At 42.8% G+C, this 24,200-nt stretch overlaps 1 long non-coding RNA gene across 1 annotated transcript in view; it reads left to right on the top strand.

The window, feature by feature from the left end:
* The window catches only part of LOC132386163 (uncharacterized), a 53,546-nt gene extending 30,604 nt beyond the window's left edge, over positions 1-22,942 (top strand). Inside the window, exons 3-6 of the long non-coding RNA XR_009509420.1 lie at positions 2,407-2,476; positions 8,158-8,509; positions 21,619-21,683; positions 22,805-22,942. This is a non-coding gene — a long non-coding RNA (uncharacterized LOC132386163). The remainder of the gene's footprint in view (positions 1-2,406; positions 2,477-8,157; positions 8,510-21,618; positions 21,684-22,804) is intronic.
* The last annotated feature ends 1,258 nt before the right edge of the window (positions 22,943-24,200 follow it).

The following is a 24,200-nucleotide window of genomic DNA, read 5'->3' on the forward strand; positions in this document are numbered from 1 at the left end:
ATCAACTCCAACATCGTCCCTACCACTAAAGTCTGATTATCTGGCCCCTTCTTTCCTATCTTCTGCCTTTCACATTTCTCAAAGAGTGGGGCGACTGGGACGTTCCGGAGTTTGGAGAACAATTCCAGTCCCATCATGCTCGGAGTCTCTTTACATCCACTGAGTGGAAAGCTTGGGATATTCCCGACTGATCGAGTTTCTTTTCACGGTTCAAAGACCGATAGGCTTGGGAATTGATCATTACAAATTGTCCTGTGATTACACAGCTTGTACCTTGGTTTACTAGGTGGCGCAGCTTGAGGGGATGGAAGTCCTTGTTCCATCTTGCATCTCAATAAATAAGTAAATAATAGATTTGGGGCATCACATCTGAACTGCGGAGGAATTTGGGGTGGGAGAAAAAAAATGATCAGTGGTCCTGGTCCAGGTGAGTCCAGCAAATAGGATAACCACTGAAAAGTGACTGCTAAGCAGCTAAGAAATAAATATAGGAATCAGAATCAAAAGGTTAATATACTCTGCATTGTTATGTAAAGTGCGTGCGCTTGTTACAGGATCAATTAGATTAGGGAGTTAAAAGTGTGCCTCAAAGACTGGAGGAAGATTGCTGATATTCATGATACTTTGGTCCCACTTTTGGGGAGGAATGGAGATGATTTGATTGGACAGGGTACAGCTGAATCATGCTCGGACTCAGGTCCTGACAAGTCACATAACTACGGCTATAGACAGTCTTTCACTAAATTGCAGGGAAATGGGTTCAACAGATTGGAAATGTTATGGATGATGTTTAAGTGTATCTTGTTTCTCACTTCTTCTGGCAGCAATAGTGTTAACTTTGATGTCTAAATATGTGGATTTGATCCCAGGGACAGTGCGGACATACGACCCCCAACTGACGACACTGAGTCAGGACCTGTTTGTTCATGGTCACCTTCAATTGATTATTCTTGGCAAACTTGTTTATCCAAATAGAAGCTATTTACATAGAGCTTGATAAGGGTAGGCAGTGCGTGTATCTACATTGATTTTACTCAGGCGCTGGGCAAAGTCTTTTTGGATGGTAATCCGGAAAATTCAGATGCATGTGGTTGGCAAGGAATTGGCTGTTTGGAGTCAGTACTGGCTTTCGCATAAGAGACAGGAGGAGTGGTTAAAGGAAAACATTGGAGCTGGAGGTCTTCGATTAGTGGAGTTTCACAGCGATCTATTATGGGACCTCTGCTGCTTGTAATGTCTCTAGATGTCCTGGATGAAAATGTAGATGGATTCGTTAGTAAATTAGCAGATGATACCAGGATTGACGGAGCTGTGGATAGTACAAGGGAGTGGCAATAAATACAACAAAATATAGATCAGTTGCAGATATAGGCTGAGAAATGGCAGATGGAATTTGACCCAGAGAAATGTGAGGAACTGCAACTCTGCAGGGCAAATGCAAAGAGACAGAACTCTGTTATGGACAAGGTCTTTTAGAGTGTTGCTGAGCAGAGATCATGGCATCCCCATTCATTGCTAGTTGAATGTAGCTACACAGGTTGATATGTTGCTTCAGAGAAGCTTACAGAATGCTTTCATTTATTTGTCCAGGTACTGAGTTCAAAATTCATGTTCCAACTTGGTAAAACTCTCGTTGGGCCACGTCAGGATCACTGCATAAAGTTCTGGTGGCCCCACACTTGGAAGGATGTGGAGGCTCAGTAGAGGGTGCAGAGTATGTTTACCAGGATGCTGCCTCAGTTAAAGGGTGTGTACTATCACAAGAGGGGTAATAAAATAGTTGTTTTCACTGCAACTCCAGAGACTGAGAGGTGATCTGATGCAGAAAGATGGAGGGATTTGGACATGGTGTAGGTAGGAGGGATTAGTGGGTTTGGTTTACCAATGACGGACTGGGCCATATTTACTACTACTGACAGGCTTTTCCGTACAATGGCATTGATGCTTCCATATCAGGCCACGAGAAAACCAGTCAATATACTCTCTAACAAACAACTGTGGAAATTTGTAAATGTTTCAGCTAACATGTCAAATTTTGTCAAGCTTCCAAGAAAGTATAGCGTTTTTGGTGACATTCAAAATCTACTCAAATTTCTATTGAAATATAGCCGCCGAAATACCTTCTTTACCACAGCATAAATATGTTGGGTCCAGGTTAGGTCCTCGGATATTTTCACACCCAGGAACTTAGCTCCCTCATTTAATTTCTGATCCCTCCATGAGGATTGGCGTGTGTTATTCTCTCAACTATTTTCTGTCACCTGTCCTCATACCTGAACCCTTTTCAGTGCAACAGCACTCCAGAAAGCATGCTGTGGAATTCTTCCATGGGCAACAAAGTCAATAGTCTGAGATAACGGAGCTGCAAGCTGAATTCACTGTTCTTTGTTTCTTGTCAATTCACAGGAAAATATGTGCGAAAGTCTGAGATGCATATTCCCACATAGCTGTCCAGAACACAGCAGGTAACCGTTTGGTAAGTAAAGATCTGTTAAGAGCTCGTAAGAACAATGCATTCCAGTCATCCACAACTCTCTGAGTCAAAAGCCTACCTCTCATGTGCCCCTTGAACCCATGCCTTCTCACTCTAGATGCCTGCCCTTTGGTATTTGACATTTCAACCACGGGAAACAGATACTCCCTGTCTAATCTATCTGTGCCTCTTTTAATCTTATAAACTTTTATCTGATCCCGCCTCAGTCTCTGGTGTTCCAGAGAAAACATTTCAGCTTCCTTTCCAATTGTATCCAGTCTCAATTGTAAGCCAAGCTGATGCTAAGGAAATACACCTCCAGAAATATGATTTTGATTTCTGCAATGAGTATGTGTGTGTATGGCAAATATCCATCAGCATTTCCTGGTGAATGATTCAGAGCACACGACTAATGATAAGAGGATGTTCATCATGACAATGGAGTTGTTTCCTTCTGTGCAATAATGTACTTCAATTTGCTGCATCCGACTACCACTTCTGAGCTGTTATAATTTGAGAATGAAAAATGCTAAAAGTCCAAGTGCAACTATTATATTTATATTTTCTGCCAATTACACTACTGACAGTTAGGGCAGAAATAAATGTCTTCCTTCTCTGGCCGTGGTCAGGGCTTTCTTCACCATGTCACTAGCTTCCTCTTGGGTTTCAGTGCAGTCCAGTACACATCCCACGTGGAGACTGAGGAGAAGCCTTACACTCAGATCTAGAATAATTCTTCATTGCTGTTTCTGGAGCAGTTTGGTCTTACTCGTCAGAGTTGTTATTCCTTGGCTGAACGCCCAGACCCGTGGACCTCTCTTAGCCTGGCCTCTACTTATTGACCTATTTGGTACGGCTGATACTGCCGAGAGCCAAAGCGGAAGCCCCTGTCTCCAGACAACATAGAACTCAGGGTCATTGAGGCACAATGGCCTCCAAACCTAAAGCTTGTGGTCCTCTTTCAGGCCTTTATTTTTTGCTATCCCTTATTTTAAGCATTGACACAATTTAACATTCATCATAAACCACTTCCTCCTGTATCCAAACCTTTATGAATCAGGTTTTCTATCCGATTCAATGTTAAATGTTTATTTTATAACATTTTTATGGCTCCAAGCTTTCAGTAACAAATGAATATTGCTGACCTTGTATTGTAGATTGGGAATTGCACAGAGGGTTAGGATCACCTAAAGTCTGGATGGTGACAATCTTCAATCTTCCACGACTCTTCAGTCAGTGATAAATGGATGCTTTAGTTGTGTCAAAATAATTCGTCATCGGCTAAGCACTATCTCTGAGCTTAGTCTATTTATTTACTCGTTGAATAATTCACGTCTTCCTGTTGGAATTCTTTGAGGAGAATACAAGTAGGATAGATAAATGGGATGCAGCGGATTTTGTTTATCTGGACGTCAGGAAGGCCTTTGACAAGTTACCACACAGATGGCTGATTACAAAAGTAAGAGCCCATGATATTACTAGAATGTTATTAACATGGTCAGGTCATTGGCTGATTGGTAAGAGGCAGCAATTGGGAATAAAATGCTCCTTTTCCGGTTACCTGCCAGTGGCCAGTGGTGTTCCACAGTGGTCGGTGTTGGGATCACTTCTTTTTTTTTGCTGTATATAATGACTTATATGATAGAATAGATGGCTGTGTTGCCAAGTTTCAGATGTTAGAAAGATTCGTGGAAGGGCATGTAGTGTTGAGGAAACAGGTAGAATAGGAACATACAGAACGTAGAATTGCAACAGCACAATACAGGCTTCTTGGTCCACAAAGCTGTGTCAAATATGTCCTTTCTTTAGAACTTTTGCATTATGCCGATGACCTTTTGCTTTAAATTTCTAATGTTAAGACTTCATTACCTTTCGTACTTCCTTCATTCTCCTGTTTTTGCCAGTTTTCAGGACATAAAATAAATTTTCATAAGAATGAAAATTTTCCTTTGAATAATTTGGTATCAATTAATAGCAACCTTACTTTTAAAATTGTAAGAAATCAATGTAAACACAAGGAAATCTGCAGATGCTGCTAATTCGAGAAACACACACAAGATGAAGGTGGAACGCAGCAGGCCAGGCAGCATGTATAGAAAGAAGCATTGTCGATGTTTCGGGCCGAGACCATTCGTCAGGACTAACTGAAAGAAAAGATAGAGATTTGAAAATAGGAGGTGGAGGGGGAAATGCAAAAATATAAGAAAAGACCTGAGCGCGTGGGTTGAAGCAAAAAGCTAGAGAGCTGATTGGCAAAAGGGATACAGGGCTGGAGAAGGGAAAGGAACATGGGACGGGAGGCCTAGGGAGAAAGAAAGGTGGAGAGGAACACCAGAGTGAGATGGAGAACAGGCAGCGTGATGGACAGAGAGAGAACAAAAAGTGGCGGGGGGGGGGGAAATAACTAAATCAGGGCTAGGGTAAGAAGGCGAGGGGCATTAACGAAAGTTAGAGAAGTCAATGTTCATGCCATCAAGTTGGATGCTGCCCAGACGGTATATAGAAAAAGGAAGACATCTCCTTCGTCCTGGAATGAAAAGCCTCATCCCGAGAGCAGATGCGGCGGAGACGCAGGAATTGCGAAGAGGGGATGACATTTTTGCAAGAGACATGGTGGGAATACAAATAGTCCAGGTAGCTGTAAGATTCAGTCGGCTTATAGAAGATATGTGTAGATAAGCCGTCTCCAGAGATGGAGACAGGAAGATCAAGAAAGGGGAGGGAGGTGTCGGAAATGGACCAGGTAAATTTGAGAACAGGATGGAAGTTGGAGGGAAAGTTAATGAAATCAACGTGTTCAGCATGCGTGCAGAAAACAGCACCAATGCAGTCGTCGATGTAGCGAAGGAAAAGAGGGGGGCAGATACTCGTATAGGCTTGGAACATGGACTGCTCCACAAAGCCAACAGAAAGGCTGACGTAGATGGGACCCATGCGGGTGCCCCTGGCTGCACCTTTGGTATGGAGGAAGTGGGAGGAGCCAAAGGACAAATTATTGAAAGTGAGAACGAATTCCTCTAGACGGAGGTGAGTGGTGATAGACGGGAATTGGTTTGGTCTGGAATCCAAAAATAATCGGAGAGCTTTAAGACCTTCTTGGTGGGGGATGGAGGTATATAGGGACTGCACATCTATGGCGAAAATAAAGCAGTGGGGGGCAATAGAACTAAAAATCACCGAAAAAATTCAGAACATGAGAAGTGTCACGAACATAGGTGGGAAGGGATTGAACAAGGTTGGATAAAACAGTGTCAGGATACGCAGAAATGAGTCCGGTCGGGCAGAAGCAAGCTGAGACAATAGGTCTACCTGGACAGGCAGGTTTGTGCATCTTGTGCAGGAGGCTGAGACGGGAAGTACGGGGTGTGGGAACTATGAGATTGGTGGCAGGGGATGGGAGCTCCCCTGAGCTGACAAGGTTGGTGATGGTGTGGGAGACAGTGGCCTGGTGCTCCTTAGTAGGGTCATGATCGAGGTGTAAGTAAGAGGAGGTATCAGTGAGTTGTCGCTGTGCCTCGGCCATGTAGAAGTCAGTACACAACGCCACGACAGCGCCCCCTTATCAGCGGGTTTGATACTGAGTTTGGGGTTGGAGCGGAGAGCAGAGCTTTCGGAAGAAGTGAGGTTGGAAGTGGAACAAGTGGAAGTCCAGATGGTTGATGTTCCGTCAGCAGCTAGCAATAAAGAGATCCAGAGCAGGCAGAAGACCAGAGCGGGGTGTTGATGAAGAGGAGTTTGGTTGAAGACGGGTCATCGGTGGGGGTGGGAGTCCTTGCCGAAGAATTAGGCTCGTAGACGGAGCCGGCGGAAGAAAAGTTCAGCATCATGGCGTACGTCGAACTCGCTGAGGTGTGGGCGAAGGAGCACAAAGATGAGGTCTTTACTGAGGACAGAGCACTCTGCCTCAGGGAGTTGAATGTCGGAGGGGATGGTAAATTCCCGGCACGGTTGAGAGATAAGATCACAGGGGAGAGGCTGGTGAAGTCGGTGGAGAGGGGAGGATTAGGGTGAGAGGAAGGTGGAGCCTCTGAGGGTCCAGGAGCTGACGATGGGATTGAGGGAGAGGAGAATGCAGAGTGGTGCTTGGGGAAGGTCAGACAGGAGTCACAACCGCTGCACGTGAAGACCCGGCCTGGTGTTCAAGGCTGGAGTCGCAGTTGGGGTCTGCGCAATTGCGATGAAGGTGTCCATGGTCGTTGGAACTGGCATTGATGATGCTGGAGTCCGGGTTTTGAATATGCCCTGGGTTGCTGTGGCAGCCGAGATCGACGGCGGGGCCATTCCATGGTCTTTGGAACCAGCATTGATGGTGCTGGAGTCCGGATTTTGAATATGCCCTGGGTTGCTGTGGCAGCCGAGATCGACGGGGGGCCATTACATGGTCTTTTGAACCAGTATTGATGGTGCTGGAGTCCGGGTATGAGAGAGTGTGAGATGTTTGAGAGAGCCATGGTTTTCAAGGGACATTGGAAGATTATTTCGAAAAAGAGAAAGATCTATAATAAATATAGGCAGCATGGTGTAAATGACGTGTTTGAGGAATATAAAGAATATAAATAAATTTTCTTAAGGAAGAAAATAGAAACGCTAAAAGAAGATACGAGGTTGCTTTGGCAAGTATGGTGAAAATAAATCCTAAAGGTTTCTACAGTTATATCAATAGCAAAAGGATAGTAAGGGAGAAAATTGGTCCCTTAGAGAATCAGAGTGGACAGCTGTATGTGGAGCCAAAAAGAGATGGGGTCGATTTTGAACAATTTATTTTCTTCGGTATTCAATAAGGAGAAGTAAATTGTATCGTGTAAGATAAGGGAAACAAGTATGGTAGTTGTGGAAACTATGATGAGTAAAAAAGAGGAAGTACTGGCGCTTTTAACGAATATAAAATGGCAAAAGCCTTTGGGTCCTGACAGGATTTTCCCTTGGACCTTGAGGGAAGTTAGTGTAGATACAGCTAGGGTTGTGACAGAAATAGATCAAATGTCATTAGAGACGGTCATCCCTACTTCGAGACACACCGCTAATTCTGCGACACCTCTGGTGCCTGACTGCATCGGTCTCGACCATTGCTCTGGATTCATCAGCTGCGTGGAGAGCATTCACCCCTGCATGGGCAACAGCTTGCTTTATGTATCGTACTACCCTGACTTGCATATTGACTTTCATCCGCGAAGGTACAATATCCATGGTCGAACCTGACCAGCGGAGGGCCATCAACAGCATGTCTGACTATGGCCCCCTCTCCTGCTGCGATGAGGCCAAGTATATGTTGAATGAGCAACGACTCATATTCCGATTGTGTAGCCTCCAATCTCGACGGCATGAACATTGATTTCTTCAAATTCAAGAAATGAATATCCTGTGCTTCTTCCGCCCACTCCACCTCAGCGTTCCTTCGGATCCCCCCGCCCCATTCTGGTGGCTTTTTACTCCTTCACTTCCCCTCACGCACCGCCATGACCTCCTCATCAATTCTGTCTGGCTCTCCATCTCTTTTGTGTAATCCCGTGGTCCTGCGTCTCTCCTGTTAGATTCCTTTCTCTTCATCTCTTTGCCTTTTCTGCCTGTCACTCAGCTCTTCACATAATCGTTCCTCCAGAAACCAGACCCCTCCCGCACTCACTTGTCCTTCTACTCCTCCCCCATCACCTAATTCTGGCTTTTGTCTCTTTCTCTTTAATCAGAATGAAGGTTCCCAGCCCGAGCTGTCGACTGGTTGCTGAGTTCCTCCAACATTCTCTGTGTGTTTGCTTCTGTTTGTTTATTGATTAAAATAATCAGACTGGTTCAGTGGAAGAGGAATTTGTGGAATGGTCAGAGACAGTTTCATACAGTAGTTTATTTACCCAGGAACATGCCATTTCAGTTGTAATCTGTGTAAAGAGGTGGTATTACAGAGAGTTCTTGCGGTGAAGGATCCTGAATATGAGCAGTGGCAGATGTTTAAGGAGAAGGTTCGTTAGAGCCGACATTTATCCCGATCAGACAGAGGAATCACAGGGAGCAAACAACAGTCTGTGGTTAAAAGAGTTCAAGGTAAATATTAACTCAGAGAACAAACAAAGAGGCAACGACAGGGTGGACAAAACAGTCGGGATTTTTCCAGTAACTCATGATGAGACAAAAGATAAAAATATCAAGGAAAAACAGATTAGTTAACTCAATAATTTCCATTAGTGTTTTCAGTGGGGACACAGCAAACATCCTACAGATATCTAACGGTGACATTTCAATGCTGTGCCATAATGTGTAGCAATCACCATCAGGGGTGATAAACTAATGGGACTAAAAGCAAAAATATCCAGTTCCCAACGACCTGCACCAGACGGTTTCACAGGAAGGCTGGAGAGAAAGTAGAGACATTGGAATCTGTCAAAAATCACTGTTACAGAAAGGTCCCAGTGGAGCTGAAAACCATTGCTGAAGGGTGGAAGAGAAAGGAAAACAAAGTAGGTAACTGTACTGGAGTCTATAATCTGTGAAGAAATGACAAGTCATTTAGAAAAGTTTAATGTCATTGAACTAAACCAAGAGGGTTTACAGTCAGATTCACACAGCACAGAAACAAGTCTTCAGCTCAAATGGTCCACACTGACCAAAATTCCCATCTGAGCTTCTGGTCTGTAACCGCCTCACAACGATATTATGAACAATGTTATCCTCCGTCCTTGTCCCATTTCCCACCTTCTGACCCATATCCTTCAAAACCTTTCCTTCCCACTAGCCTGTCCGAGTACTGCTTCGATGTACCTCATTCAACCACTCCCCCAGTAGCTCATTCCATTTGCTGTCCAGCCTGTGCTTGGAAATGTTGCCCTTCAGGTTCCTATTAGATCTCCTCTTACACCAATGCCTTCCGGTTCCTGATTCCCCAACACTGGCAGAAAGACTGTTTTATTCGACCCACACTGCAATACACCTCTGCAATACCAGCACTCATTCTCTGACATTCCAGGGAAAATTGTCCAAAACACCTTTCACAATTCAGTCCTTTGAGATCCAGTCACATCCCAGTAAATCTCCTCTGCACTCTTTCCAGCTGATTGGTGTCTGTCATACAGCAGGGCGACCTGAACTAAACACTATTTGCAAAATACGGCGAAACCAACATGGTGTACATCTGCACCATTTCTTCCCAGCTTCTATATTCGGTGCCCTGACTGAAGGACAGTGTTCCAAACCCCTCTTCACCACCCTGTCCATCTGGAACCTGGTCTTGGACCCTGTAACCTGGGTTACTGAATATTAAAACAACACACAGAAAATGCCGGTGGAACACAGCAGGCCAGGCAGCATCTATTAGGAGAAGCACTGTCGACGTTTCGGGCCGAGACTCTTCACCCCACACTCAGGTTGGAGGAATAACACCTTATATACCAGCTGGTTAGCCTCCAACCTGATGGCATGAACATTGACTTCTCTAACTTCCGTTAATGCACCTTCTTACCCCATCCCTGACATATTTAGTTTTTTCCCCTTTTTCCCTTTATTTTTTCTTTCTCTCTCTGCGCATCACCCTGCCTGTTCTCCATCTCCCTCTGGTGCTCCCCTCCCCTTTTCTTTCTCACTCGGCATCCCGTCCCATGATCCTTTCCCTTCTCGAGCTCTGTAACCCTTTTACCAATCACCTCTCTGGCTCTCAGTTCACCCCACCCCCTCCGGTCTTCTCCTGACATTTTGCATTCTCCCCCACTTTCAAATCTCTTACTATCTTTCCGTTCAGTTAGTCCTGACGAAGGGTCTCGGCCCGAAACTTCGACAGCCCTTCTCCCTATAGATGCTGCCTCGCCTGTTGCGTTCCACCAGCATTCTGTGTGATACCAGAGTTTTGAGACTTTATAGGGGAAGTTGGAGAAGTGTGTCTTTGTACTTTCTGGAGCATTTACCACATGTAAGGCAAGTGCACAAGACAAGAGCTCTGTGCTGGGATGGAAGTGTGTTAATATTGATTGAAGTCAGGTTATCATACTGAGACAGAATAACGTGTAAGGAGGATATAATTGGTGGAGTTTTCCAGGGACCAGTTCTGGATCATCAGTGACTTATTGATATTAATGACCCGATGGAAGGGCAGAATGTGCGGAATCCACGGTGTCAATGATGGGGAACGTGATGAGGGGACGTGTTGTGATTGAACATTTGGTCTCTCCAACAAGACAGGGGGAAGCTGGTGAGAAGAATACTTGGTAAATGAAGCTTAATGTGGTAAAGTGTGATGGCATGCAGAGAAGCAGGAGGAAACAAAAGTCAGACAATTATTTATGTAGAGATAAATTGTCAATGAGAGAAATAGAGAGGCGGCAATGTGTTCTCCTGCACAACAAAGTAGAGATGAGTGTAGTGAGTGGTTCATAAAAACATATATGACCAAGGTTCAGAGGTGAATGGTTCATTGATATTTATTGCTGAAGATATTTATAGAGAGGTTTTGTTACAGTGTCAGACAAATGCACAATGATGGATTTTGGAAAGTTAAAGCAGGTTATGACACAGACAGAGAAAAATAGGTTCCTGAGGATTGTTGACGAAAAGAAAGACTTGGGGTACAGGTACATAATTTCATGAAGGTGCCAACACAGGTAGACAAGGTTGTGAAGAAGGTGCACGTCATGCTTGCCTTCATCGGCAAAAGGCTTTGGGAGGAGCTGGGACATCATAATACAGTTGTACAAATCAATAATGAAACCATCAGGAGTACCCTGTGCAGTTCTGGTCACCACGAGAGGAAGGATGTGGTTAAGCTGAAACGATGCAAAAAAGATTCACAGGAATGTTACATGGACCGCGGGATTCAGTTACAAGGAAAAATCATACTGACTTGGACTGTTTTCCACGAAGTGAAGGAGGCTGACAGGTGAAATGGTAGAAGTTTATAAAACTAAGTGAGGAGTAGACAAGCAGAATAACTTACCCAGAGTGCAAGTATCAAATATGACAAGGTGCAGCTTTAAAATGCCAGGGTGAGTACTTAAAAGTGGGCATTAGTGGAGGTAAGATTAGTGTCTCCGTAAAAAGGGAGGGTGGGGAATAAATCAATCAGGGATGGGCTAAGAAAGGGAGGAAGGTTATTAGCGGGTTAGAAAAATCAATGTTCATTCCATCAGGTTGGAGGCTACCCAGACGGAATATGCTGTGTTGTTCCTCTAACCTGAGTGTGGCTTCATCGTGATAGTAGAGGAGTCGTGGATAGACATATCAGAATGGGAATGGGACGCGGAATTAAAATATGGGGCCACTAGGAGGTGCTACTTTCTCTGGCTTTTCATGTCTATCCACGGTCCCAGAACAGGAACACTGCAATCCAGTAACGTTGCTCAGTCTCCTTCATCCTTCAACGCTGGCAGATGGTATTTATTTGGTACTACATATGCCGAATTGTAATAACCCCTTGACAGCGTTTGTTCAGCCTGCCAGCCGACTCTGTAACTGCCATCAGCAGAAGTTGTGATATTACTGGTGACATAGCTATTGTCCGTACAGTTAGCTAAATCTGATCCCATTACCCCGTAGTTGCAATAACAGACTTCACGCTCATTCTCGTGAAGTAGTTTCAGAGATTAGGATTCGTGCAGACCATTATAAGAAATTTAATGTCAGCGTTCAAAACAGTTCCATTGGCAAGTGTAATTTCTCTGGGCAGTTCAGACCAGTGCTCCCTTCACAGATCTAACATTGCTACTAAAGTAAAACACAGACTCAATCTTGCCCAAACCTCAGCACCTGCAACTGGCTTTCGCACGGCGCTGACATCGATCGAAGCTTGTGTCTTCCTTGCTCTCAGCAAAGGATCGGCTATCTCGCCTCGGTTCAGCCACATCGAATTGTCTTCAATTCCAAAAGGAAGTTACAGACTATAACGTACGATGGTCTACACACACAAATTGCTTGAAGAACTCAGCAGGCCAGACAGCATTAACAGGAGAAGTACTTTTTTTTCCAAAGATGCTGCCTGACCTGCGAAGCTCCTCCAGCATTTTGAGTTTGTTGCTCGAATTTCCAGCAGCTGTAGATTTCCTCTTGTTTGCCAATTGCGATGATCGTTTGTCAGAAAACGTGTGGTGAAAAAACAGCGCAGAACCTCAGGATACTGACCACCACCCCTTTCTAGTGAAGATGGAAACCATCCCTTTGGTATCGATCACCCCTGCACAGATGAAGTCCCAGTGATTGGGTGAATGCAAGTCGGCTTTTTCCATGGGGGTTGGGAGGTACTACAACCAGAGGGCATGAGTTAAGGATGATGGGTGAAAGTTTAAGGAGAACAAGAAAGGAAAGTTCTTCACTCAGACGGTTGTGAGGGTGTTGGAACGAGCTGCCAGAATGAGTGTTGCATGCAAGTTTGATTTCAATATTTAAGAGAAGTTCGGATAGATGCGTGCGAACGATCCCTGCGAAAAGAAGAGAGGGGTAGAGAGGGAACGATGTCCTTAGTGGTGGGCTCCTGTTGAAGGTGGCGGAAGTTGCGTAGGATAATATGCTGGTTCCGGAGGCTGGTGTGGTGGTCTGGTGGGGTCAGCAACCCATTGTGCTTTCCCCTTAGATTCCTTCTTCTCCTCTCCTGCCTAACCCCGCCCTGCTTCCCCTCCCCACCCTTGATCTTTCCTCTGATTGGTTTTCCGCCATCTTCTTCATAGGGCCCCTGCCCCCTGCTTCTTTAGACCTGACGAAGGTTCTCGACCAGAAACATTGACTGCTTTTTTCAACTGATGCTGCCGGCCCTGCTGAGCTCATCCAGCTTTTTTGTACGTCCGGTAAATGGTTGACTCGTGCATTAGTCTTTACATTAATTCTTACTCATAGACTCAACTCACATCGGTAAAGGCATATTTTTTTGAGGTTTGCAAAATGGCTTTGTGTGGGTGAGATTATAGTTTACAAACTTGATCACATCGTTTATGAAAAATGGTTGATTGATGAAGCCCGGGGTGGATATTGTATTAGTCGAATTTGAAAAGCTTTCAACAAGGCCTCTCATGGTGGTTCGGAGGGATATTCACTCTGTGTCTGACCCCGGGAGTGTGTGATGGGACGGTGTGGAGGGAGATTCAATCTGTGTCTCACACCGGGAGTGTGCGATGGGACGGTGTGGAGGGAGATTCAGTCTGTGTCTGAACCCGGGAGTATGTGATGGGACGGTGTGGCGGGAAATTCACTTTGTGTCTGAAACCGGTAGTGTGTGATGGGACGGTGTGGAGGGAGATTTATTCCGTGACTGACCACGAGAGTGTGTGATGGAACGGGGTGGAGGGAGATTCACTCAGCGTCTGACCCCGGGAGTGTGTGATGTGACGGTGTGGAGCGAAATTCACTCCGTGTCTGACCCCTGGAGTGTGTGATGGGACGGTGTGGAGGGAGATTCACTTTGTGTCTGACCCCGGGCGTGTGTGATGAGACGGTGTGGAGGGAGATTCACTCTGTGTCTGACCCCGGGAGTGTGTGATGGGACGGTGTGGAGGGAAATTCACTTTGTGTCTGACACCGGTAGTGTGTGATGGGACGGGGTGGAGGGAGATTCATTCTGTGTCTGACCACGGGAGTGTATAATGGAACGCTGTGGCGGGAGATTCACTCTGTGTCTGATCCCGGGAGTGGGTGAAGGGACGGTGTGGAGGGAGATTCACTCTGTGTCTGACCCCGGGAGTGTGTGAAGGGACGGTGTGGTGGGAGATTCACTCTGTGACTGACGCCGGGAGTGTGTGATGGGACGGTGTGGAGGGAGATTCACTCTGTGTCTGACACTGGGAGTTTGTGATGGGACGGTGTGGAGGGAAATTCACTCTGTGTCTGACCCCGGGAGTGTGTGATGGGACGGTGTGGAGGGAGATTCAATCTGTGTCTCACACCGGGAGTGTGCGATGGGACGGTGTGGAGGGAGATTCAGTCTGTGTCTGAACCCGGGAGTATGTGATGGGATGGTGTGGCGGGAAATTCACTTTGTGTCTGAAACCGGTAGTGTGTGATGGGACGGTGTGGAGGGAGATTTATTCCGTGACTGACCACGAGAGTGTGTGATGGAACGGGGTGGAGGGAGATTCACTCAGCGTCTGACCCCGGGAGTGTGTGATGTGACGGTGTGGAGCGAAATTCACTCCGTGTCTGACCCCTGGAGTGTGTGATGGGACGGTGTGGAGGGAGATTCACTTTGTGTCTGACCCCGGGCGTGTGTGATGAGACGGTGTGGAGGGAGATTCACTCTGTGTCTGACCCCGGGAGTGTGTGATGGGACGGTGTGGAGGGAAATTCACTTTGTGTCTTACACCGGTAGTGTGTGATGGGACGGGGTGGAGGGAGATTCATTCTGTGTCTGACCACGGGAGTGTGTGATGGAACGGTGTGGAGGGAGATTCACTCTGCGTCTGACACCGGGAGTGTGTGATGGGACGGTGTGGAGGGAGATTCACTCTGTGTCTGACCCCGGGATTGTGTGATGGGACGGTGTGGAGGGAAGTTCACTTTGCGTCTGACACCGGTTGTGTGTGATGGGACGGTGTGGAGTGAGATTCCCTCTGCGTCTGACACCGGGATTGTGTGATGGGACGGTGTGGTGGGAGATTCACTCTGTGTCTGGCCCCGCAAGTGTGTGATGGGACGGTGTGGAGGGGTTAACGATTCAATGACTGACTCCCAGACGGGCAGAGGGTGAATCACTGTTCCTTGTTCCTGAATTCCAGAGCTTGCTTGTTCCAAGGACTGGATCAGAAATGAAGACCGGGGAGGAGGGGGGGGAAGTCACGTGATGACGTAGGCTCGGTACGCTGGAACCCAGCCCTCCCGTAAAAAAGTTAATAAATTAATGTTTAAGTGAAGAAAAGTTAATTAATACTTTTTTAAGGTTACTTATAAATTACTTTGGATTGTTTTAAGCTATGCCTCATAAACAGAGGATGAAGAAAACTGCTACCGCGAAGACCGCTCAAGTTGGAACAGAATCAAGGCCTACTTCTACTGAAGAACCGCGGACTCAGTTACAACACAGCACCGGTGAAACAGAAAAGGTGACTGCGGCAGCATCGGCCATTTCTAAAGGAAAAGATCAACGAGAACTGCGCAACCGTAAAGGAACGAGCATGCGCAAAAGAGAGCAACCAGAACTACAAAACCCAGCAACGAATGAAATCGACAGTGAACCGAGTCTGAGAGAGAGGCGGACTCTCTGGAAAAATCAGGCGAAGATGGAGCAGAAGAAGAAGATGAAAGTTCCTCTGAAAATACAAAAAAGATTTTGAGGCAAATAATGCATAAATTAAATGCATTAAAAGTTACCAAAAAGTAATTAAAGAAAACAATAACAAATATGGAGGCTATGTTTGATAAAATGACAAAGAAACAGGAAAAAATGGAAAAGAAAATTACAGATTTGGACGTCAAAATGGAAGAAATGGATGGAAGAATGAAGAAGATGGAAGATGATAATGATGCCTGGACATCAGAAAGAAAACAACTCGTGGGAAAAATTGATGAGCTTGAAAATTTTAGTAGACGCAACAATATTAAAATTGTTGGACTTAAAGAAGGTACCGAAGGAGAAGACCCAATAATTTTTTTTCAAAAATGGATTCCTGAGAAATTGGAAATGGGAGAAGAAACTTTAATTGAGATTGAAAGGGTGCACAGAGCCTTAAGACCAAGATCTCAAGATGATCAAAATCCGCGATCAATTTTGATAAGATGTTTAAGATACCAGGATAAAGAAAAGATTTTGAGGGCGGCTGCCCAGGGTGCTAAAAGTAGAAAAGGTCCGTTGATGATAGCAGGGAAACCAGTTCTTTTTTATCCTGATATAAGTTATAACCTTTTGAAGAGAAAGAAAGAATTTAATCCAGCTAAAAATGTTTTATGGGACAAAGGTTATAAGTTTTTAATGCGTCACCCAGCAACACTGATAAATTTTTTGGAGGAAGGAAAAAGATTTTTTTCTGATTATCCAGATGCGGAGGTGTTTGCACAAAACCTTCCATCTCTTCGTTAATTAAACGTAGCGATTTCTAAATGTAATGGTTAAAGACGAAGACAGAGAAATCAAATGGAACTGATGGACATTTAAGGACGATATAAGGGAGAAAAGTAAAATTTTAGAAATATTAATTGAGAATAGTATGTTTTTTAATATATACTTTTTATGTTGCGGGGGGCTGCGGAGCTTTGAATCGGTTACTACGGGATTCACGTGTGTAATCATGGCGATTGCCATGACCCGTACAATAGAGGGGGGTAATGTTGTGTTTTTTTTCTTTCACAACATTAGTAAGGGGGTATTTTGTTTTTTTCTTTATTTTCTATTTTTCTTCTATTGTTTTGCCTGGATGATTGGTGGGGACACACATAGCAACATGGTGACTTCTAAAAAGATTTCCCAGGATGCAATGAAAGTTGAAAGATTAGGTATTATTATAGATTGGAGTGACATAAATAAAAATAATGACTAATTTATTGATTTTTTTTAAGTTTTAATGTTAGTGGGCTTAATGGACCAATAAAAAGAAAAAGAATTTTAACATATAATAAAAAAAATGAAAATAGATATAGCTTTCTTACAAGAAACTCATTTAACGGATATAGAACATCAGAAATTAAAAAGAGACTGGGTTGGAAATGTTATTGCAGTTTCACTTAACTCAAAGGCAAGAGGAGTTGCAATTTTGGTTAATAAAAATTTACCAATTAAAATACAAAATATATTAATTGATTCGGCCGGAAGATATTTAATTATACATTGTCAATTTTTTTCAGAACTATGGACTCTTATGAATATTTATGCACCAAATGAAAATGATGTAAAATTTATATAGGAGGTCTTTTTGAATTTGGCTAAAGCACATGATAAAATATTAATAGGTGGAGATTTTAATATTTTGTTTAGATCCAGTTTTAGATAGATCAACAAAGGCTATTACAAAATCAAAAGTAGCAAAATTAACTCTATCATTGATGAAAGATTTAAATTTGATTGATATATGGAGAAGAATCAATCCAAAAGAAAGGGATTATTCATTTTATTCAAATAGACATAAAACATATTCAAGGATAGATTTTTTCCTATTATCAACAAATACTCAAGATAGAGTGAAAAATGTGGAATATAAAGCAAGAATATTGTCTGATCACTCTCCTTTAATAATGACAATGATAATGATAGATAAAGAGGAATCAATTTATAGATGGAGATTTAATTCAATTCTACTAAAACGTCAAGATTTTTGTGATTTTATGAAAAAGCAGATTCAGTTCTTTTTCGTTACAAATTTACATTCAGTTGATGATAAATTTATATTGTGGGAAGCAATGATAGCATATTTGAGAGGCCAGATAATGTTATACTTCTAAAATTAAGAAGGAATATATGATAGAAATAGATCAATTGGAAAAAGAGATTATAAAATTAGAAAAAGAATCTCAAAGAAATATGACAGAAGAAAAACGAAGGCAACTTATTAATAAGAAGTTAAAACATAATACACTCCAGACATATTGAACAGAAAAAGTAATTATGAGAACTAAACAGAGATATTATGAACTAGGTGAATTTCTTGCATGGCAGTTAAAAACAGATCAGATTTCTAAAACAATAAATGCAATTCGAACAAAAGTGAATGAAATTACTTATAAACCTCTAGAAATTAATGAGGCTTTTAAGAATTTTTATTCTGAGTTGTATGAATCAGAATCAAAGAATGATGACGTTAAGATAGAAGAATTTTTATCACAAATAACTCTTCCAAAATTAAATACAGAAGAACAGAAGGGATTAGGTATGCCTTTTACATTGAAGGAAGTTGAAGAAGCTTTGGGATCACTTCAAAGTAATAAATCTCCAGGAGAAGATGGTTTTCCACCTGAATTTTATAAAAAAGTTTAAAGATTTATTAATTCCTCCTTTTATGGAGTTAATATATCAAGCGGAAAGAACGCATAAACTTCCAGAATCTTTTTCAACAGCTATTTTAATAGTGTTGCCAAAAAAAGATAGAGACCTTTTAAAACCAACATCATATAGACCTATTTATTTATTAAACACCGATTATAAAATAACAGCAAAAATCTTATCTAATAGATCATCTAAATGCTTACCAAAATTAGTGCATATGGATCAAACAGGATTTATGAAAAATAGACAATCGGCAGATAATGTAACTCGGTTATTTAGTATAATCCATCTAGCACAAAAGAGGGAGGAAATGAGTGTGGCAGTTGCTTTAGATGTAGAAAAAGCATTTGATAGATTGGAATGGGATTTTTTATTTAGGGTACTGGAAAAATATGGACTAGGAACATCATTTATAAAATGGATTAAAACCATAAATACTAATCCCAAAGCTAAAGTAGTGACAAATGGTCAAATTTCAACATCATTTCAGTTAACAAGATCAACAAGGCAAGGTTGCCCACTATCACCTGCTTTACTTGTGTTGGCAATAGAACCACCAGCTGAATTAATTAGAATGGACCCAGATATTAAGGGTTTCAGAGTTAATCAGGAAGAATACAAGATTAACTTATTTGCTGATGATGTTCTACTTTATTTAACAGATCCATTACATTCACTACGCAAATTATCTTATAGACTAGAAGAATATGGGAAAATATCGGGTTATAAAATAAATTGGGATAAAAGTGAAATGTTACCTCTTACTAAAGGAGATTATAATCAATGTCGATTAATAACTCAATTTAGATGGCCAGCAAATGGTATAAAATATTTAGGTATAAGAGTTGATAATGATATAAAAATCTTACACAAATTAAATTATTTACCACTTTTGAAAAAAATTCAGCAAGATCTTGAAAAATGGATGGCATTACCAATAACATTAGTAGGTAGAGTAAATACTATAAAAATTAATATATTCCCTAGATTACAATATTTATTTCAATCATTACCAATCAATTACCCCAGAAGTTTTTTCAAGAGTTAAACAAATATGTGAGGAAATTCCTCTGGAAAGGTAAGATATCAAGAATATCGTTGGAAAAATTGACATGGAAATTTGATCCAGGAGGATTACAACTTTCAAATTTTAGGAATTATTATAAAGCAAATCAACTTAGATTTATTGCATCTTTTTTCGAGAAAGATAAACCGGCATGGATTAGAATAGAATTAGATAAAATAGGAGAAAACGTACCAGAAGATTTTATATACAAATGGGAATCTAAATGGATACGGGAACAGAAAGAATCTCCTATATTAAAACATTTGATTGATTTATGGAATAAGATAAATGTTGATGATGAGACAAAAAAATCTTTATTAGCAAAGAGATCTTTAATTCAAAATAGACTTATTCCTTTCACAATGGACAATCAACTTTTATATAATTGGATTCAAAATGTGATTAGATATATAGGGAATTGTTTTGAAGGAGGTATATTAATGTCATTTGATCAATTAAAGAATAAATATAAAATATCAAATAACACTTTATTTTGTTACTTTCAATTAAGGGCTTATTTAAGAGAAAAATTAGGTCAAACAATGTTATTGCCGAAATCTAATGAAGTAGAAATTTTAATTCAAAAAGGAAATAATAAAAAAATTATATATTGTATGTATAATTTGATTCAAAGACAGGTATTTAAACAAGGAGTCCATAAGTCAAGACAAAAATGGGAAAGTGATTTGAATATTAAAATTGAAGAAACAAATTGGTCAAGACTGTGTCTTGATAGTATGACATATACAATAAATGTTCGGTTAAGATTAGCGCAGTATAATTTTCTACATCAATTATATATTACACCACAAAAAAATAAAAAAAAAATAAATCCAAATTTATCGGATCAGTGTTTCCGATGTAACCAGGAAACTGGTACCTTTTTACATTCGACATGGTCTTGCTCTAAAATTCAACCTTTTTGGACAAATTTAAGACTTTTACTGGAACAAATTACAGGAACACAATTTCCTCATAATCCAATATTATTTTTACTAGGTGATATTGAAGGGATAAAACCGAAACTCAAACTAAATAAGTATCAGAAAGAATTTATAAAAATTGCACTGGCAGTAGCCAAAAAAGCTATTGCAGTTACTTGGAAATCGGATACACATTTAAGTATAGACTCTTGGAAGAAAGAAATCTATGGTTGTATTCCATTAGAAAAAAATACTTATAATTTAAGAGATAAATATGAAACATTTCTGAAATTTTGGAGCCCTTATTTACAAAAGACAGGAATAAATATATAGATGCTCTGAAGATGAAACAATTGCTTATTAGGGGAAAGAAATAAATATACATATTAAAGTTATTACGAATTCCATGGAGCATGTGGAGTTCTTCCAACAACCAGGCATTCTTTCTTTCTTTCTTTTTTTTTTCTTTCATTCTCTTTTTTTTCTATAGGGCAGTTAGGGGGAGGGGTTAAGGGGAGGGGGTAAGGGTTACATACATTGTTTTTTCATACTTTACTTTGTAAACATTTAAAAATGCAATAAAATAAGTTTTTAAAAAAAGAAATGAAGACCGGCTTTATTACATATCCACGTTTGAAAGATCCTACACTGAGGCCGATCTGCATTGCTGCAACTCTAAATCGAATCTACTTGAAATCAGTTCAAGCTAGGAAGAGGTATTTGTCAGATGAACTGAAGAGCAGTATATATATATATATATATATATATATATATATATATAGATAGATAGATAGATAGATAGATAGATAGATAGAGAGAGAGAGAGAGAGAGAGAGAGAGCTCCCTCCATACGGTCTCATCACACACTCCGGGGCTCAGAGTCAGAGTTAGGCTCCAGCATCACCGTCCCAACTCACACTCCCTTGATCAGACACAAAGTGAAGCTCACTCCACACCGTCGCATCACACACTCCCCGGTTCAGACGCAGAGTGAGTCTCCCTCCAGTACGTCCCATCACACACTCCCATGGTCAGACACAGAGTGATCTCCCTTCCATACCGTCTCATCACACACTCCCGGTGTCAGACACAGAGTGATCTCCCACCACACCGTCGCATTACACACTCCCCGGTTCAGACACAGAGTGAGGCTCCCTGCATCTTGCCATCACATTCTACTGGTGTGAGATACAGAGTTCCTTCCACACCATCCCTTCGCGCTCTCCCTTTGTCAGACGTAACGTGACGCTCCTTAAATTCAAACTTTAATGATAGTAATTTATTTTCACAGAATTTTGTTGAGAAATCTGTCCGCGACCAAGGCAGTTCATACTGGATTGGAAAATGCAACTATGGGTGAGATTTGGGGTATTGCAAGTTTCTGAGAAAAGAGTGAGTCGGGGATCGGTGCAGGCTGAGTGAAGGGAGTGGGCAATGTGTTTAGTTTGGGGACTGACACAGTCTGCGAGAGGGGAGTGGGCAGTGAGATTAGTTTGGGGACTGACGCTGTTTGCTAGAAGGAGTGGGCATTGATATTAGTTTGCGGACTGATAAGGGCTGTATGGAGAGCGTGTGCAATTGGCTTTGTTTGGGGATTGACAAAGTCTGTTGGTAGAGGGTGTGCAGTTGAATTAATGTGGGAACTGGCATGGGCTGTGGGAAGAGAGTGCGAAGTGGGAGTGTTTTGGTGGTTGCCACAGATCTTTAGGGAGAAGGCTAGGCATTGGGTTTATCGTGGGGACTCGCGCGGGGTCTTGGAGTGAAAGTGGGATGTACACGTATTTTGGGGACTAACACGGGTCTGTGGGGAGAGACTGGAGCTGCAGAGCTCTTTTGGGAACTGACCCAGGTTGTAGGAGAGAGTGAGGCAGTGGGAACACTTTGGGGCCTAGCACATGTCTGTGGTGAGGGAATGAGGGAGGGGTGTACATAGGGGACACACACAGATCTGAGGGGAGAGAATAGTTCAGTGGGAGTACTCTGGGGACTGAGACACGTCCGTGGGGAGATCATGGGAAGCGGGAGGTGTTTTGGTGATTGACACAGGTCTCTAAGAAGAGGGTTGAGCAGTGGGATTATTTTGGGTTCCGGCACGGGGCTGTGGGGAGAGAGTCAGGCAGTGTAGTTTGGACTGACACTGATCTGTGTGGTGGGAGTGGTGAGTCTGAGTACTTAGGCAGAAAACACAGGCCTGTGGGGAGACATTGAAGATGTGGCAGCATTTTGAGGACTGACATGGGGCCTTGGGAGAGACTGACGCTGTGGGAATATTTTGGGGACTGACAAAGGGCTGCAGGGAGAAAGTGGACCATTGAGAAAATTCTGGATACTGAGACAGGGCTGTGCTGGGAAAGTGGGATTGTGGGAAATTTTGGGGTGCCGCAGGTCGTTGGCGAGAGTGGGCGTCAGTGATTTTGGGGACTAATACACGGCTGCCTGCTGAAGGTACGCTGATATTGCTTACCCCTTCTTGATAGGAGAGTGGCCTCGAATATCGTGTTCCAAATGAAGGCTGGAGTCTTCGAATGCATTGAATGTGGATGGTACCCTCACTTTGAACATTGCAGTGAGGATAAGCGTTGCTTCATCTGCGAGAAGTCGGCGCTTCTGTGCTCAGATCTTTCTGAAAAGATCCAGGATCTCTGTCAACAGTCAATAGGGTCGACTTAAACAAGTGGCAAAACCGTCTTTATCTCACCGACTCACATTACATCATCAGCTCTGCCTCTCACCCTTGCCTTATTATCTTTCCCTCTATCGCAATCTTACCCACCATCTCGCCCACTCTTCACCTTCGTTCCTCTGAACACTCTCTCTCATCCCACTCCACTCCCGCCTCTTCCATTTCATCCGCATTTTCTCCCTCCCGCATCTCGCCTCCCTTTCCCCGAACTCTTCCTCTTCTATCCCTGTCTCTCTCTCGATTCTCTATTCCCCCTCTACACACTCTCCCAATCCCTCTCTTTCCCTTTTATCGAACTCAACTCGCTCTCCCGCTTCTGTCTTCAGCTACTCTCACCTCAATCATGCGCGTCAATGTTCTCGATACCCCAGTCCTGTGGAATAAGAGTGCATGTATTCGCCTTATCCGTGCCCCTTGTAGTTTTGTACAGCTCTACATGGTCACAAAATAAAGCCTGAAAATTTCCGACTGCACCATAACTCAGCTCCTAAAATCCTGGCAGAAACTTCGGAATTCTCCCTCTGTAATCTTTCCAGTTCGTTGAGATTTTTCTCAGAGCAAGGCAAGCAGAACTAAACTCCATACTCCATGTGCGGCCTGACCGACGTCATTTGCAACTGCAACGTGTCCTCCGACTCCCGTACTCAGTGCCCTGACTGATGAAGGGCAGCGTGTCAAATATCCTGTCCACCAGTATCGCATCTTCTCTACCGGATTCACGGTCTGTTTTATTATCTGTGACGTAGACCACCTGAGATTTGTTCTTTTGAAGGATCAGTGGGGCGCTAATATGTAAAAATTACCGACAAATGCAACAAGCTAATAAATGCCGCAAAAAATGTGGAGGTGGTGCTCATACGTTCAAGAAAATGCCAGCGGAAGGGAAGAAGGTGTTTCTGGATCATTGAGATTTCGGCCTCCTGTTTCTCGTCAATCCTCCTTCCCAGACGACCATCCTTGTCACCGTCCGCCACGACTTCCTCTGCAGCCCTCTCCGTTTCCGCCACCGCATTCTTCTTCCACACTTCTTGACTCTAGCAACCCTCCGTTCACTGCGCTGCGTGCCGTCTTCGTCATCTCCTCCTTCTCCAACACCTCCACGTCTCCCTGATCTGCTTGATCCCCTGCAGGTCCACCCCGCTTCCATTAACCGTCTTCCTCCTTTACACGTCCCCCTCTCACTGTTTATA

This window comes from Hypanus sabinus, unplaced genomic scaffold (genome assembly GCF_030144855.1).
Source record: "Hypanus sabinus isolate sHypSab1 unplaced genomic scaffold, sHypSab1.hap1 scaffold_1045, whole genome shotgun sequence".
NCBI classification, from domain to species: domain Eukaryota; kingdom Metazoa; phylum Chordata; class Chondrichthyes; order Myliobatiformes; family Dasyatidae; genus Hypanus; species Hypanus sabinus.